Source organism: Nelumbo lutea, chromosome 5 (assembly GCF_056320005.1).
Source record: "Nelumbo lutea isolate HS-2025 chromosome 5, American lotus-T2T, whole genome shotgun sequence".
NCBI classification, from domain to species: domain Eukaryota; kingdom Viridiplantae; phylum Streptophyta; class Magnoliopsida; order Proteales; family Nelumbonaceae; genus Nelumbo; species Nelumbo lutea.
This window is the reverse complement of record NC_142688.1, coordinates 86,509,113-86,516,189: the sequence shown is the minus strand read 5'-3', so window position 1 is coordinate 86,516,189 and position 7,077 is coordinate 86,509,113.

Genomic DNA, 7,077 nt, shown 5'->3' with positions numbered 1-7,077 from the left:
TCCATTTGCAACCAATTGCTTCTACCCCAGGGGTGTTAGACAATTTTGTATGCCCTTAGCTTCAATCAAGATGATGTACTTTATGAGTTTTTTGTAAATGAATAAAAATGCATATTTGATTCATGTTCCCTTGGTATGTTTCTGTGTAATACCCTTAAACTGGACACTTAATGAGAATCGTGTTAGTTTAGAATGTTCACAGCTAGTGGGTCGGTCTGGGGAGACCTATCCTGACAAGGTTGACACTGTGGTGCCACCAAGTCAATTGGGGTGGCATGTCTCAGCTGCTAGGGTGAGACCCAAGGCACATATAGTGTAGGATTAGTTGAATCTTTGAACTGGACCAGATTTTCAATATTGTCCTAGACCTTGCAGATTGATGGGAAAAACTAGAAAGTTACACCCGACTCCTAGACTCGATTGTGATACTACACTAGGTGTCAGATTGGGCTGTCTTTGATGTACCAATCAGTGAGATCCTTAACGGGGTCAAAACCTGGGTATGTTGGGACAGTCTGAGAATTCATCTGAGTGGGTGATCATAGTGACAGGATCAGCCCCTTTGTCGGACAAAGGTAATGGTCGGGGATGCACTCTCACTGATGGAAACCAAGACTACCGGCAGCCGATTTCAATCGTTGAGATTTGTTTTGCAAAATATATTTTATATGGGATATAAAAGTATATATATTATGGTTTCGAAATAATTTGCAAAAGGTTTTAATTCCCGGGATCCATATAAGTAGAGAGTGCAACACTATTCCTTGCAGCCGAGTGAGAGGTCCTCTCTTGTCGGTCAGTGTATGATCATTATGGGCTGAGAGGTTAAGTGTAAGACCATTGAGGATAATACCTGATGGGCTAATCTTGTGTCTGCCCATAGTCCCTAGGTGTTACAAGGTGGTTTGGCCCAGGGACCACTTAGGGTAAGTGTTGGGCTCATAAAACCCATGAGATGGGTTTCAAGGGGTGCGCTGTCCATAACTATGTATTCGGCCAGGCCTTGTAACAAAGGCTGGGCTGAACCCATGTGACTAATGTGTAGATCATTGTTCGGGTCCCATGCCATACAAGGAAGCCCAACTGGGCAGCAGTTTGGAAGGCTAAATGAATACATAACCTTAAATGGGCCTTAAGCCCATTTCGAACTGGGCTAATTTGATTAGTCACTTAAAGGGGCGAATTCTGAGATGGATTAGCTGATAGGATTGGGCCCAGACTTAGATCTAGAAGCCTCCTAATTAGATAAGGAGATGGCTGATCTGATTTGCAGATAAGATAAGGGTTATCCCTTATCACTTAAAGGGACTTCTTATCCAAATATGATTTGGATTAGCAACTCCTAATGGGATTAGGAGCTGATCCCTTTAAGTCTATAAAAAGAGGAGGGGGCGGCTGCCTTAAGACATGCAACACACAACTCCTGTCTTCAGAGCTGAAATTACAAGAAGAGAGAATTCTGCACCCTATGAAAACTCTCTTGCCGCCTCCTTCCTGTAGCTGCCGCATCCAACAGTTCGATCTCCTCTTCTCTACAAGAGTAATCAAGATTCAATCTTGATACCAATCTTTTGGAGAAAAGATTGGTTGGAGCTGTATTCACAAGCCACCAAGTTGATTCTTGTGAAGGGTCAAGTTCTTTTGGAAGAACAATACTGATTCTGCTCCACCCTGCACTGCGCCATCTTCAGTGGGAGCAGATTTTGGATTCTTTCTTAGGCATGAACACCTCCATTGGGAGATACTGTTTCTCTGTATCAGGTATAATCCCTCCCTACTCCTTTTGGTTCAGATCTAGTTCAGTTTATGGTTCAAGAATGATCCTTGAAAATATGATTTTCTAAATAGGGAATGCGATTCCTAGTTGAAGGGAGAAAAAAAAATTGAAATTCGCCCCCTTATTCCACAATCTTTGGGCGTTCATGTGATGGATATCCTATCCCTTCAATGGTATCAGAGCCATGGTTCAAATCTTGAACCATTCTGTTTCAGATCTGAACCTGCGCAAATAGGTAGAAGGCGTTCTACCCCATTTGCGCAGATATGGGTTTTGGGAAATTTGTTCCCAAAATTGATGGGCAAATAATCTGAAATTAATTTTATATAAATCTAATTATTATTTAGAATAGTTCTTTACGATTTTCTTGATTTATGGGTTGTTCGTACAAGAGAATATCAAATTTTGGTTAGTGCAGGGAAAACTGCAAGATTTGCAGTTTCTTGATTTATTTATTACATTTGGGCTGTAAATAATTTTTTTTTTTATTTTTTAGAATGAATGTATAGGTATTCGATTTGATGTAATCATTAATAGAAATAGGCTTTCTATTTATTTTATTTTTGGATCGAAGATGGCGGTGCAGAAAGGGAGATTTCGCAGATGGGACATTTGCTACCTGTGATTTGCAGTTTGTGAAACTGCAATCTGTGATCTAACCTCTGTTTTGCTGGATGGGTTGTGCGAACATCCCTATTTAACTAATTCTTGATTTTATTTTATCAGTTCTTTAATTTCATATTATTTTCTTGAATTAAAAATTTAATTAAAGATCAAACCCTAGACCCATTCGAACCAAAATTGGTTCAAATTGTTTGGACCAAATCTATGGTTTAATCAAGGCTGAAAGTCAGCCCTATTTTTTCCCACTAATGGGCCTGAGAATTGATATTTAATTAAATGGTTAATTCAGCCCAACCTGTAAAAGCCCAGTTTTAAATAGTTAAAACTGCCAAAAACCCACTTCAAAGTATAAAGCTATATGGGCCGAACTGGGCAACCCTACTTCAGCCCATATACCTAGATAATATTAATGGTTAATATTATGGATTTAAATCAGGCTTCCAATGGGCCTTACAAATGATTAATTGATTGGATCAATTTATCCCTGCATGAGATGTCTGGATGTGTGATGTGCTACGTGCATGGGCCATAAGTGCTTGGCCCATGCTCATTCGATGGTGGCTCTTGCGCACACCATGGCTGAATGCACATCATTGCTATGGTGTCCCTTTTGGTCATTGGATGACCTCTCTTAGTGGTGGGCCCCACACCTCATCAAGAGGTTACTTGCAACCCTATCCGATTAAGGCCCACCGAAATCTGACTTTATGAAAGTCAATGGGAGCCACTTTGGTTTGATCTAAATCAAACTAGGGCGTAATTAACTATTCCCTCCAACTAATATGAGTGCATGTGATAGGGAGATTCATATGATGAACTCTCTAAAGGCCTTCCATCATTAGCATGAGGATGAGTCCTTCAGTAATGAGAAAACACACCAGAAAAATGGGCTATCCATTTGTTGTTGGGCTTGTCTAAGTGTTTCATAAGATGATAGGGGCGTCATAGACCGATGTGGGAGGGGCTTCACCAGAAAATGGGAACTCTCTCATAGTACCTTGGCGTTCACGAACATGATGGGTAAGCACTCACTGGATAGAAATGTTTACCTAAAAATGGCTCTGAACCTTATCTGATAGAGGCCAAAGGGAAAACTCATATGATGAGTGGATATGATCCTTCACAGAAAGGTGGTGGGGTTATGTAGCTGAAACAGTTGGCTCCATGCACTCTATGTGATTTCCCACATTTCCAGAGACAACCCATAGTCTCCGTCACTGAGAAAGGAGGGAAATCTCAGAGATGAATAAATGGAAATGGAACGTAGATTAAAATCCATATCTATGTAATGAACATGAATCAAATTAGGTTGTGGACTGATGTTTACTCTTTTATCAGAAAATGACAAACAGATCTTTTGCAAAGCTTCTTGACGACAACAGGCTTAAGGGCCCAAACTATGCCAACTGGTACAGGAACCTTATGTTGGTCTTAACCTCTGAGGCCCATAGAAGAGAATACCAAGAATGGGAGGAGAAAAACTCCCTTGCCCGCTGTTATATCATTGCCTCTTTGGACAATCCAATTCAGAGGCGGTTCGATCAGATCGAACTTGCCAATGACGTATTGGATAGTCTCAAGACAATGTACAAAGAGCAGAATCGTTCTACTCGGTAGAAGGTCTTGAAACAGTTAATGACCGCGTAGATGTCCAAGAGCCAACAAGTTCACGACCATTGTCTCTGGATGATGGGTCATATCAACGAACTCGAGGCTCTTGGGTCCGGGCTAGATCTGGTAACACAAATCGATGCTATTCTCAACTCTCTACCTCCATCCTTTAATGCCTTAATCATGAACTACAACATGAACAAGTTGAATGTCAGCTTACAGGAACTCAGCAATATGTTGCAGAGGGCCAAAGAATTGATTGAAAAGGATGAGCCCATTGCCATGCTTGTTGAAACTAGCAAATTGGGCAAGAAAAGGAAGGCAAAGAGAAGGCCCCAGGAGAAAGCTGCCAAACCTAAGAAGCAAAAGAAAGACAAAGCATCGGATGCCTGTTACTTCTGCAAGAAGACCACTGGAAAAGGAACTGTCATGCCTACCCAAAATCCAAGAAAGGTAATTTCGAAACTTGTGTTATAGAAACCAATTTATTGGTAGCTTCTGCGTCCTGGTGTATTGACTTCGGGGCTTCAAATCATGCGTGTAACTCATTGCAGGGGTTCAAGGTAAGCAGAAGGATAAGTGAAGGAGAAGTCACACTATACTTGGGGACTACTGCAATTGTTGCAGCCGCGGCCATACGAACCGTGGAGTTAATTTTTAGAGAATGAACAATTGTACTGAAAATTTGTCTTTATGTACAAAATTTAAGGAGAAATTTGATTTCTATATCAAAACTGTGTGCAGATGGTTATTCTGTCTTCTTTAATAATACAATTACTATTAAAAGAAAAAATAGATTCATCACATACGGGGAACTGGAGAATAGTCTCTATGTTCTACATCCTTCTCTAGAAACTAACATAACCAAAACTACGTCGGCAGAAATCCCCAAGAAGAGAGCCCGTGATACAGTTAATCCCACGTGTCTGTGGCATTACTAACTTGGACACATCGGTGTTGACCGAATCACAAGGTTGGTAAAGGATGGTCCTTTGGATTTTCTAACTATAGAAGATCTTCCCACCTGCGAGCCTTGCCTACAAGGCAAGATGATGAAACGACCATTTAACGGTAAGCCTGAAAGATGTACAGGCACACTTGACCTAATGCATACTGATGTATGTGGTCCCCTGAGTGTTCGGACACGAAATCAACACGTGTATTTCATCACCTTCATAGATGATTTCTCACAATATGGTTACGTGTACCTAATGAGACACAAGTCTGAATCCTTTGAAAAGTTCCAAGAGTTTAGACAAGAGGTCAAAAAACAGTTAGGGAGAGAAATTAAGGCCCTTCAATCAGATCGAGGTGGCGAGTATCTTTCTGACGAATTCAGGGACTACTTAAAAGACAATGGGATAGTATCACAATTAGCTCCTCCTGCTACACCACAACTTAACGATATTTTAGAGAGGAGGAATAAGACCTTATTGGATATGGTCCGGTCACTTCTCATACACTCAGAGTTACCCACATCCTTTTGGGGTTATGCATTAGAGACTATGATTTACATGTTGAATCGGGTTCCAACCAAATCAGTTCCGAATACTCCATATGAACTTTGGACCAGAAAGAAACCAAGTGTCAGACACTTGAAGATTTGGGATTGTCCAGCACACATTAAAAGAACGAGTGCAGACAAGTTGGAATCCAAAACCAGCCATTGCCTATTTGTAGGCTACCCAAAAGGCTCTGTAGGTTACCTATTCTATGACCCAAGTGAGCAGAAAGTGTTTTGCAGTTGAAATGCACAATTCTTGGAGACCGATTACATCCTGGACACCCATCGTCAGGAAATTGTTCTTGATGAGGAGAGCTCAGGAGCAGTGGGAGATGTCCCACAAATTCTAGGTAGTGATCAACCTAAAAGATCCACTCGGGTATCTAGGCCACCAGTCCGTTATGGTTATGACCAGGATAGTTACCTGGTGGAAACCTTGACTAGTGAGGAGGATCCCGTGACTTACGCGGAAACTATGTTGGACATAGATTCTCAAAAGTGGGTGGAGGCCATGAAAGCAGAGATGGACTCAATGGAGACCAATGGAGTTTGGATTATAGTAGATCCACCCTCCGGGGTAAAAGCAATTGGTTGCAAATGGATTCACAAGAGGAAGAAGGGCCTCGATGGTAGGGTTGAGACCTTCAAAGCTCATCTGGTGGCGAAAGGGTACACTCAGAAAGAGGGCATCGATTATGAGGAAACCTTTTCACTTGTGGCCATGCTTAAATCCATTAGGATCTTACTAGTTGTAGCAGCATACAATGATTATGTGATTTGGCAGATGAATGTCAAAACTGTTTTCCTGAATGGAGATCTTAATAAAGATATCTATATGCAGCAGCCGCAAGGCTTCATTGCTGCAGATCAGGAAAACATGGTATGTAAACTTAATAGATCCATTTATGGACTTAAGCAAGCTTCTAGAAGTTGGAACATCCATTTTGACTCTACTGTCAAATCGTTTGACTTTGAACAGAATCCGGATGAACCCTGTGTCTACAGTAAGTATAGTGGAGATAAGGTTACCTTCTTGGTTTTGTATGTAGATGACATTCTACTCATTAGGAATGATCTAGGAATGTTAACTACGGTGAAAGTATGGCTTTCATAGCAATTCTCCATGAAAGATCTTGGAGAAGCCTCCCATATACTGGGTCTTTGACTCTATAGAGATAGATTGAAGCGGATAATAGGATTATCCCAATCTGCTTACATTGACAAAATAGTCAAAAGATACAGCATGGAGAACTCCAAGAAAGGAAATGTTCCTTTCAGGCATGGGGTCACTCTCTCCAAGAAGATGTCTCCCAAGACTTCTGAGGAGATTGATGGCATGAAAGATGTTCCCTATGCCTCTGTCATAGGGAGCATCATGTATGCCATGCTGTGCAATTGCCCTGAGTGGGTGATCATAGTGACAGGATCAGCCCCTTTGTCAGACAAAGGTAATGGTCGGGGATGCACTCTCACTGATGGAAACCAAGACTGTCGGCATCCGATTTCAATCGTTGAGATTTGTTTTACAAAATATATTTTATATGGGATATAAAAGTATATA